The 11,408-nt window shown below is 42.4% G+C and overlaps 1 long non-coding RNA gene across 1 annotated transcript; it reads right to left on the minus strand.

Annotated features, from left to right (window-relative positions):
* Window positions 1-2,555: 2,555 nt before the first annotated feature.
* On the minus strand, window positions 2,556-6,665 carry LOC118169444. Its single transcript, XR_004752105.1, has 3 exons — window positions 5,178-6,665; window positions 3,849-3,905; window positions 2,556-3,771 (listed from the first exon to the last, which is right to left on the minus strand). It is a non-coding gene; the product is annotated as an uncharacterized LOC118169444 (long non-coding RNA).
* Between the last annotated feature and the right edge of the window lie 4,743 nt (window positions 6,666-11,408).

Genomic DNA, 11,408 nt, shown 5'->3' on the forward strand with positions numbered 1-11,408 from the left:
TTAGGACCTGGGGCTAACTTATTTGATGTCACACTATAAGCAGAGCAGGTGCTGGGTTTGCAATGTATATTTGATGTCTAGTGTTGAAAAGTGAATTGATTGAAATGCTGTCAGGCTGCATTTTGAATGATTGCACTACTAATGTCACCTACAGGCATCTTGATGGACATTCTGCCTTACATAGAATACAGTAGGCTGGAAATCATCATTTGCAAATCATCACCTTTGAAAGTACAACTACCAATTCAGCTGAAAAACAGAATTGGAAACATGTTGAAGAAACATTAACCTGAGGAAGTGAGCAAATCAGAAACACCAAATATTTAGGCTCATGGATTTGTCATTATGGGAATTTTCAACCTACTGTATTTCTTCTGTGGTGTTGCATTTCAAAAACTGTATTTTGTTTGATAAAATATTTCTACCACAGGAAATCTAATCAGGTTGTCCTTTTTTTTTTTTTTTTTTTTAACTGGCATTCATCAGTATGGCACTTCTGGGTCTGTTCATTTATGAAAGTAGTTTTACAAAATCTGTCACTATGTATGAACGTGACAAAATTAGTGGGAGAACACTGGCATATTTTTGAAAGGATATGAGGATTTAACTAAATAATTGTCATCGAGATTAACGGGAAGTTGGTGTTTAAATCCAATAGCTGATCATATAAATCACTATATTTCCTTACCCTTGACACCAACCTGGGTTAGAGTTAGTCTTTTATTAACATTCATGACAAAGGAGAGAGGCAAGCAAGGTTTCCTTATTTCCAATGGCTATTATTTTCTAAAGGTAGAATTCTGTGATTCATTTTACATCAATCTGGAGATTAATTTTAACACCGTAGCAAAACCAATGGCTAATAAGTTGGCTCTCAGAACCAACACTCCAGAAAGAGGAAGAGGCAGGACTAAGACAATGGCAGTATTTCACCAGTCATCTGCTATCGTCAGCCTAAGTTAGCTAGTTACCAGTAACAGTGAAGCCTTTAAGTCTCTCTGTCAAATTTTCTGAGATTTTATTTACTGCGAATGTATGCTTCTGAAAAACAATAAACAACAGCAGAAAGTGGGATACAGGCTATATGCTCAACTATCTCACTTAGAAGTAGTGTTTTCTCAGATGCCAGGGTATTTATATGTATCTATATCCCCAAAGACATTAGGCTCTCCTTGAGGATTACAGAACACTGCATCTCGTATAGAAGGAAGTTTCAAATTCTGTACAAATTTGGCACTGCACCAGGGAAACTCTACCCCTTCCACTGACAAATGGAGACAGGGAGGCCTTTCTGAATGTGCACAAATCCACACAGCAGGTGAAAGTGCTCTATGCCTAAACAAAACTAAAACATTAAGTTTTGAAGCAATCACTGCTTATGCAGGTGCAAAAACAAGTAGAATAAGCAATGGACTTGTTCCCAGTCCCTTGAGAGCCCATGCTCATGGACTTGAGGAGAAGCCTTCAACTTTTCTGCAAGAGCCTTGAGCAGGGTTGTACCACATGAGGTAGTGCAAATAGCAGCAAGATGTTCAAGCAGACCCCCTTTCTCTTGAGCAGGGAACACATGAGGGGGCTGGGGGGGGGGTGGATCCTGGGGAGAAAAAAAAAAAAAAAAAAAAAAAGCCAAGGCTGGCTGGGAGCTCTCCTGCTGTGTAGCACACTCATTAATGTTAAATACTAAAACAGCCCCCTTTCTGGGAGCAGCAAAAGCAGGGCTTCTCCAGAGGCGGAATAAGCTCGAAAATGAGGGTAACCCATGCGCAGCCACACATCATCTGAATTGGGCTGGGCTCATGGTTGTGATAGGGTCCGTCGATCATCCCAGACAAGGCGAGGTAAATTGGAAAGTGCAGGATCCACACAGGAAGCCTAACCAGGACAGGGGCAGAAGGCAAAGCTACCTTGCAGGGCAGGTCTGGAGTCCACCCACGCAAACCAGCCCAGAAGCCAGGGCAGCAGACAAATGGCACAGGAACCTCTACATCATGGCTTAGGGAACAGCAGAGTGCCCAAAGCTGGCCCAAAATGGGGCTCCTGGACCTGCAGGCAGGGGCTGTGAGTGGTGGTCCCAGCTGAGACTGGTCAGGGCCGTTAAAGCCCATCAGGACCCTGACACAACCCAACCTATACTTTGGGAGGAGATGAATGTCTAAAGCCCTATTTAAGCAAGAGATGCTGATGATCACTGACGACCTAGGTTTTACCTTTCAATACAAAACGTACACCCACTCTTATGCAGAAAGGCGGGCTTCTGGCCAACAGGAGATCAGGTGTTTCTTCAGTACCTGACATCACTTCTCACACCAGCACCTGGTGGGGCAAATGCAGTTCTGCCAAGAGAGTGCAGGGCAGTTTTTCCTCTTACTTGTCTACTGCTAAACTGATAAAATCAGTTTAACAAAGTAAAGCTTAAAAATATAAATATATACGAAATGGACAAAAAACAAGCCCGGTTTTACATTTCATGTTTTCATCAAAATAAGCCTTAAACCCTTAGCTACTATTAAAAATTGGGTAAAAGTCTTTCATGAGTAAGCAGTAGGCTCATTAGCTTGTGTGTCAGTTGAAATGTAAACAAAATTAATGGCTTCAAAAGGAATCTTTCAATATTGAGAAATTAGCTGGCTGTCTGATTACCAAGAATCTGTATGCACATTCTTTTCTTTCACTGATCTGCTCTTTCAACATCAGGAATGGTAACACTCTGGGAACTGTTTACCTAAGATCAGCGTGGTTCAAGTGTTACTTAGGATCTCAGTTAGGATTTCTTGGTTTTTAAATGTTTAGTCCTTGGGGGGAAGTGAAAATGACAGCAGGAAGAACCTGGAGGTACTAAACACTGCTGTAGCTGGCACTTGATGACAGGAGGGGAATGAACACACCAGGCACTACATTTTATGATACAGCAAACAGGGAAGTTTGTATTAGATTGTATCAACTCTTGCTGCGCCTTGAGCACATCTGAAAGGAAAGAAACAAACTGATGAAAGTTGCAGGGTACAAAAGCGAGAAAAGTGCAAGGAGGGAGGGAAGTTGGGAGCATGTGTAAAATGGAAATAAACATTCTGAAGAAAGAAGAGACTTGTCACCCCTCATGAAAACTATTGTAAGCAATGGTTTTGCAGTTCAGATAAGAGGGTGCTCCTTCCTTCTCCCTCGCCCCTGGCCCCACCAGAGGTAGTCAGTCTGCCCAGGCAGGAATGGCTTCGGAGTCTGATGAAATGAGCCTCAGGTCAGAGGGGTGAACCGAGTCATCTTCTCCAAAGGAAGGCAGGCAGCCAAAGAGGTGCATGAAGCTAGTATGCAAGAGCCTTCTACAGATGGCTTCTTTAGAAGGGGATCCATCACATGCATAGGCAATCTTCTCAAGAAATGCTAGGAGCCACAGATTCTTGCTTTCAGAAAGTTAACGTCATGCGGATTCAGAGCCATGAGGCTTACCTGGGCATACTGATTTGAAACCTAAGTACAAGCACTCCAATTCTGAGCACTCAGATGCAGGCCAGACATGTAGAAACTGATAAACAACTTACTGAGTCTGTTGTAGGTAACCTTTTCCAAACCTGGCTAGACGTTCTGTGTATTCAAGGTCCTGCCCTCCTGGGTAGCGTTACTGAGTGCTGAGAGCAGACCTTTATTTCCTGGTCCCATCATTTGCCATCAGTTGAAGTTACAGCAAAGCAGCATCCCATGGCAGATCAGAAAGGCTGTATGTGCTCTTCCAGAAAGACAAGGAGGCAGATAGCTACAGCACAGTCACCATCCATCCTTGCATTTGGAAGTAAGTTGGTTTTGTAAAAAATCAACAACAGAAGACACTTTGCTCTCCCTTTCCTATGCGTCACCCTCTTCTCCAGTGGGTCAAAGAACTCTGTTAAAGCTGCAGTCATCCCTGGGAAATCCTAACAGAGAAAGAGCAATGTCAGCCTTTCCTGTGTTACTTTAACGATAAAAGTGTAAAGCAGCAACACTGAGCGGGCCGTGAATTCCATAGGCCAAACTATAAACACTGCAGGAATTCAAGGTCCTTGACATTTCACGGAAAGCAAAACTGTGAGACTGAGGAAAACAAGCTAAAGGCTAAGTTAAGATATGTCTACCAGCTCCTAAGAAGGATCAGCTCAAATAAGGAACTGCAGTCACAATTTCCTGCTTGATTGTCACTTTCTTCCAGTGAAGAAATAGTCTGCTACTGGCCCTTGTCAGGAACAAATTACTTTCCCTTCACTGCCAGCTCAGCTCCACACGCCCTGCGTAGAGAAGCAACACTGCAAGAAGCCAGTTTTCCCCAGAGGATATGAACTCCACAGACTGGTAATCTGCACAGATAATTTAAAGGGGTAACTTGCTCCTCTGTAGCAATCTCAGTAAACACAGGGTAGTGGGAGTTTAAATTAATTGAAAAAAAAAAAGTCATGCAACTTTTTGCATAGGAATTCTCATCGATGAAATTTTTAATCCCTTGAGAGCAAGCTTTAAGGGTTGTTAAAACAGAGTCTAAATCCAGCTGTAACAGAAATGTGATGAAAGAGTCTTGGTATTTTAGCTTGTATTCTTGGACAGATCCAATCAGTACATATACAAAAAAAATACTTTTAAAAATTAACATTAATTACAAAGAAAAATGTTTTGAGGCATATTAATTTAAACCTTCCAATTTGTTTGCTGTCAGTGTGGGCAATATACACACTGAGAAAAAATGCATTCTGCTCAGAACATCCTCACCTTATCCTTTTCAAAAAAAAACAGGTATATGAGAAAAAGGAAAAATTGTCAACAGTGAGGATCCCAAATGCAAGGTACTCATGCTGGAGCATACTCAGAGCTTATTCTATGGTGCAATCCCAAAGTCCTTACTCAGCAGCAACATTAATGGTAGTTCTGCGGAGGAGGGAGTGCCCTGGAGAGCTCAGGATTTTAACTTTAAGAAATAAGTTTAATAAACTCAGAACAAAGTCATTAAAGCAATGATGTAAGCTTTAAATGCATTCTATTATCAAAAAGATATTCCTCTTCAAATGGAAAAATCCTTGTTACTTGATTAGGAGGTGCACTTTGGTGCCTTACTTTTCTTTATCAGGATTTGTTCAGCCTAACCGGCTCTCACATGTATAGCTTTGCTGTATCTATCACACTTTAGTAAGTCCAGATTTGGACAACTCTTGCCCGCTTACTCATGTTTCTGGACTTGTTCTCTCCTAGGCAGAGAGTAACTTGATCCATGCATCCTGTTGATTCTTTCAATGTCTAAAATTAGGTCTGTGCATACATGCTTCCTCTACCTGGCAGCATTCTCCCTGGCTGCAGGCACTCACGCACAGGCGGGATGCAACAACTGCCCGAGTGTCGCTTTTTGAAGGAGGAGAAAACAGAGATTTATACCTTTTATTTTATGTGCAGGGGTAAGAGCCCAATCCATTCTCACATTCAGCACACATGACAAGTATTATTTTGTTCAGCTAAATGCTTAAAATGATAACAGGCTTTCTGAGCCCAAGTGGTGGCATCCATCCTAACGTATGATTATCCATAACCATGACTCTAGCGAGCCCAGACTTGGTAGAAATTACTTGACAGTCACAGGACTACACAGTTGGAAAGGTTAAAGAGAATCCCCCAACCTCCCATTCCTCCCTTCCTTCACTCTTCTGTTCCCATGAGGATCGTCTGGGACACCCCTGCTAGAATAACATTTGTCAGAAAGCGGAAGGTAACCCAATGGGAAACATCAGTGAACCTGTGTTTACTCTATTTAGAAATGACACCCCATCCCTGTCCCCTGGGGCAAAACTTCTTTTCTAGACATGACCTCAGAGATGTGCTACACGCACCCTGCACAATTTATCACCATGCTGCCTATAATTAGGTTTGTTAACATACAGCCTAGTGCAGTCTTGTTGACTGGGAACTTAATCAAGTTACTATTGAGTTCTTGTATGCATTGCTTCGGGTGACTGTTTTACTTGTAGAATTATAGCTGCGACCAACGTGAGGAAATTAGCTCTGGACACAAGTTTTTTACTTTTTTCCCCCTACATGTGAAAATATTTAGCAAACAGTGACAATGATGGAAAACAGTAGGAAACAAAATGTTCTACATTAGTATAAAACATGAAAAATGCAGCAAGGACCCTCAGTGGTACAACATGTGTTATGCTGGCTGGCAGTCCATTAGGCTTGATAGACATTTCACTTACCTAAGTCAAATATAACAGTCTAGTATTCATTAATATAAGAAGGGGGTTGTGGAATCAAGCCTACCATCTGGTTAGAACGACAGAATAATCTACAACTCATGATTAGGTCTAAGGAGTGGAATTTCACTTTAATCTTTTTCATTGCTCGAAATTTCCATCTGCGCAGTACGGCACATCATTTTTCTTCAAGACAAATGTGCTGTTTTTCATGTTCCAAAATTAGATCAGAAGAAAACGATTAATCATGTCATGGCCTGGGAAAGGAAACAAAGCCCTGATATTTCTCTCTCTCCCCCTCTCTCTCACTAGCTCAGGCTGTTTGCAAGGTCCTTTCTTTCCCTGCCTTGATTTTCATCACAACTTTCAGAGATTCACATTGTGTTAGGCTAGGAACGTTCAGGAAACAGGAATCTGAAATAAAGACATGGCTTTGATTTGCATAGCCATTTTTATTTTTCCCCTGCATCTCCCTCCCCCCCAGTTTGCCACTTCATCTTTTCCTCGTCTCTGCATCGCTCCCTCCCTCTCCGCCCCCTACCATGTGCCCCCTGGCACAGGACGACAGATGGTGACCTGTTTGCATGTGACACCGTAACTGAATCTAAACTCAAGGAAACAAGTCACCGGGCTGCAAATTAGTGAGACCACACAACTGTCAGGTGGCAGTCCCCTTTGACAGTTGTAGGCCATTATAGGAACATTGATGTTTTCGCAGTGTGACAAAAAGGAATCCTTTTTGCAGCAGACCTGTCTGTCAGCTGGCTCTCAAGTCATAACAAATCCCTGGCACTCAGCTGAGGCTGAACATTCGCAGCGTCAGGAGGATGATAAATGACCTGCAGGGCTTTGAAGTGCCTTGGCAGTTCAGATGGGTCTGCAGTGCTGACAGAGAAATATACACAACAGCGTAACCAATAATGAGAACATTAAACATTCCTGCTTTGTGACAGGCTGACAGAAAAACCCAGCCTCACATCAATCATCTTTGGAGATATAACCTTGACAATTAGCCCCCTCTCTGATACTCAGAGTAACCTTTTTTTTTTTTTTCTCCCCACCCCCCTTCTTTTTCTTTTTTTTTCTTCTTTTGCCTGGCTTATCTTCCATATTTTTTTTTTCTGGTATGGCAGAAAGGGAAAAAACAGCAGAAGGGAAAAAAAAAAACACATCAAAAAGATCTTTTCCTTTTCCTCCATGCAAAAATAAAATATGCTAGGACAAAGTTTATTTGATGGACTTCCACCTATTTCCCTTTAGGAGAAAGGAATATATTTTTTGCCCTATCTACCAAAGCATCTGTCACTACAAATACTCCTAGTAGAATTTTGTTTACATTTTATGCTTATTTTGTTCCTTAGCTTTTTTTTTTTTTTTTTTTTTTTTTTCCCCCTTCACCAACTCTTACATTCGTATCAGCGCATTCTGTTGCCAGGCATCTTTTCCACTTGTAAGAGTGAGATGATTAAGCAGGCGACTGTCCCCCTGTTATTGTATTCTAGGATCATTCAATATAACAGATATAATCTCTCTTCTTTCCATAACCTTGTGTTTTCTTCTTTTTTTTTATGTGCCTGTGCATTGGTTTGCCATTTCTTAAATCCTTTTTACAGAGCAAAAATAATCTCCAAAGGACAAATGAAAGGTGCAGCTAATCCTCCTGAAAACTAAACACTGAACACCCCTCTGGAATCATTCTCACCAAAGTGCTGGAATGAATCCTGATGCTGAGGGTGCTCTCTCTGTTCACAGGCAATTCCTCTTGCTTTATTCAGCATAGGATCGGCAGGAACTTCTCCTGGTACACACTACTTCTTGCCAATACTCTCCTGATGGGTGATGACTTCAGGCAGTCAGGTCAACAGGAGCAGTCTGTGCTCTGTAAGAGGTGAATTAGGCTCCTGGGCACTTTCTCTGCTCCTTCCCTGGAGGCTTCAGTCTCCCAGGTCATTACTTGGAGCCCCACAAAGAGGTTTCAGAGGAGTTTAAGCACCTTTGTGAAATAGCCTCAAACAAAAATAAGTTTCAAAATGGTGTTTATTGCAGTGGTATTCATCTAGAGGAATGCTAAAAGCCTTCTGTCATTGAAATTAGTAGCAAATCCTCTAAGGTGTGCCATGTTCAGGTCTTTGTCTCCATATTCCCTAAGGTAGTTCTGCTTTGCTTATGCAATGACAAACATGCACTCTTGCTCCCAAGCACAGCACAGCTCAGATACTTTGATGTGAAGTTCAGGCAGCGAAACAGATTTACACACAACCAAGCACTTGTAAATTAAAAAAAGCTGGGTTTCTAACCCTGAGGTAAAGCCTGTCCCCAAGGCCAGTTTTCCTACACATACTTTAAGGTCCCTTTGCAATGCTGGTGTAGTGGAAAAAAGATGAAAAGGAGACAAAAACCTAGGCCTTCAACACAATTATAGAAGAGCCAGCTATAGACCCAGATGACACTGCTGGAATAATTCATTCCAGAGTCTGTCAGCTGAGTCCTGCTGCTGTCAAAGTATGTCCTGTGCGCGTGGCCACAGCTGCTGACTTCACTACTAGGAGAGGTCAGTGTGAAGGAGAAGAGAAAGGTATCAAGAAGAGGATCAACGGCAAGTGGCAAACACTGTTCAGCAATTGCATGGCCTCATATGCACTCTGATTATATTATCCTGATAAAGAGTCAAACTATGCTGTGCTGGTTTCATAAAATAGCAACAGAAGATTGGCCTTTGCAGGACTGGGAGGAGCCATTTCACTTTCAAGCAAGTACTTTTAAGAGACCAGGCTGACAGTGCTGGAAATAGAAAACTACTCTTTGCGTCTGTTATACCTGGCTAGTGGCTACTGACTGACTTTGTTACAGCACACGGATAACATATTGCGTTACCACATCGCACAGCCTACCTGGAGGGACTGGAGTCAGACATCGTGGCTGCTGAATCCTTGGAGAGAGCTGAGGATCTGGCAGAGCCAGGCAGTGGAGGACTGCAGGAGGCTCCTCTCTCTTTCCTCCAGGTCTGAGACCGGTTTCTTGCAACAAAAGGACATCACTCAAACTCTGGCTTGTCTGATGAGAGAATCATAAGTTAATTTGCACCACTGATTTTCCAAAGATGGATTCCTTAACTCATTAAAACTACTGCTCTGCTTGTTATGAGTCTGACTTACAGCTGGAGACCTTTTCTCACCATGATGGCCAGTACAAAGGCAAGAGCGCTTCCAGCCCGCACACTGCATCCGTGCAGTCTCTCAGGTACTTGTTTCACTTGTTTCACATACTTTAAAATAAGTGACCGTACCTCACTTCTTAAATTTCAAGGTACATCAGTTCCAGGCCTGCCAGCCAGGCTGGATGATACTGTCCCTTCTGCTGACAGGAGCACAAAGTGGGGAGCCAGAACCTGTGTGACACAGTCATAGAGCTACAGGCCTGCCACAGGCAGGCTCTGGTGAAAGCAGGTAAGATTTTCAATCCCTGATCACTGAAGTCTCAGAAAGTATATCCTCCCACCCTACTCCACTACGATGCTTTATGGCCTCTCCTGCAGCATCACCAGTAGCTGCGTTTGGTTACTGGGTGCTGATGATTGAATCTATAAAACATCTTGGGAAGAAAAACGCGCAGAGTAAATGAACACTTTCCTCCCAGCAGCTTTCTTCCACCTGCCAAACAGCAGAAGAAGACAGACCGCTTTCAGTACTTCTCAACAAAGAGAGGGATGAGAAGCTTCCCCTTTGTCACTGGCAGGGACCAGGCAGGGAGCCCGTGGTTTTTGCAGCTAATATTATGGAGTTTATACTGTAGAACACCAAGGCTTTGGGAGTTGATGGATGCATTCAGATCCCACCCTAAGAAGACTGCTGGTGGAAAGGGAAGATGACTTACACCATGTGCTGAGAAAGAAACTGAGGTAGAATGCAACTGTCTACTTGTTTTCTTCTGACCCTGTTGGAGGACCGAGCAAATATCTGGCATGCACAAACATCTGAGAGGCCCCGAAAGCAGACCAAGGCATAAACTAGTCCATCATCATGAAGGCTACAGAATGGATGAGTCTGGAGAAGCCATTTGGCTCCTCTGTTAGATGAGGAGGCCATCATTTTTTTGTCCTTTTGATGAAATCATTGAGAACCCAATCATGCTGGATTTATACAAAAGTAATCAGATCTCCTGGACCCCACAATTCTCACTCTGACATATTACTCGGTGTATGGCCTTAAGTTAATCACCACTCCCTGCCTCAGTTTCCGCACAAACAGGAATGGATGCATTCAAATTATACTCACCTGAGAGACGTGCTGTAAAACTTAATTAAGCCCTGAAAAGCACTCTGCAATTGTGAGATGAAAAGGTGCCATTAAAGGCTTCAAGTATTATATTTCACTAAGACTCTCAGAAATATTTTGGATGGAGTTAAAGAGAGAAAATAAAAGGGGAATAAATCATAAACATTGCAGCATAAATGCTGCCCGCCCCTTCTTATCTGTAACTCACAAGGCATATAGATTACATCTAAATAATCCTTTGTATGAGAAACTGTCCATACATTTGCACGCAAGATGTAAGGACAATGCTGGTTTTATATGAAAGGGAATATACATGTTTCCTTACACACACTCAGTGAAGTTAAAAGGGTTAATAAAATATAAGTTGAGATCAAAAGAAATCTGAGGTGACATTTTGGCCTTGAGGCCTTCTCTTGGCTGTGGGAAAACAGAACGAGGCTGCTCTGTAACCTACAACCAGAGTACAATTAGTCGTGTTTTCAGACTGCATGTATTTTTCTAGGTTAAATCTGTATAGATATGAGCATATGCACTGAAAGCACCATGAGTTTAGTTTTTCCAGCAGAAAATTATTAACAGTGTTAAACATGGAGACAAGCTGAGAAAAGTCGAAGTTATGTAATTAGAAGATTATACCCGCCCAGATCAGAACCAGATAAAACATTAAAATCATCATCATAAAATGCACTCAGAAGGGAAGGGCTTGGTGCACGTGTGTGCAGCTGCAGTGTCATGCACACATCCTGAGGACAACTGGAGGCACTTGGCTTTTCATCTTTTGACTGGAGACCTCTGCAAGACCTATGTGTTACAGCATGAAGAACCACACACTCTATCAAACCTTGTTATTTACATAACACATGGCAGGGAGCAGTTATAGAATAAATCAATACTCCGTGATATTTGTTACAAGCCACATGGCACAGCTGAGCATTTC

The sequence above is a fragment of the Oxyura jamaicensis genome, chromosome 6 (genome assembly GCF_011077185.1).
Source record: "Oxyura jamaicensis isolate SHBP4307 breed ruddy duck chromosome 6, BPBGC_Ojam_1.0, whole genome shotgun sequence".
NCBI classification, from domain to species: domain Eukaryota; kingdom Metazoa; phylum Chordata; class Aves; order Anseriformes; family Anatidae; genus Oxyura; species Oxyura jamaicensis.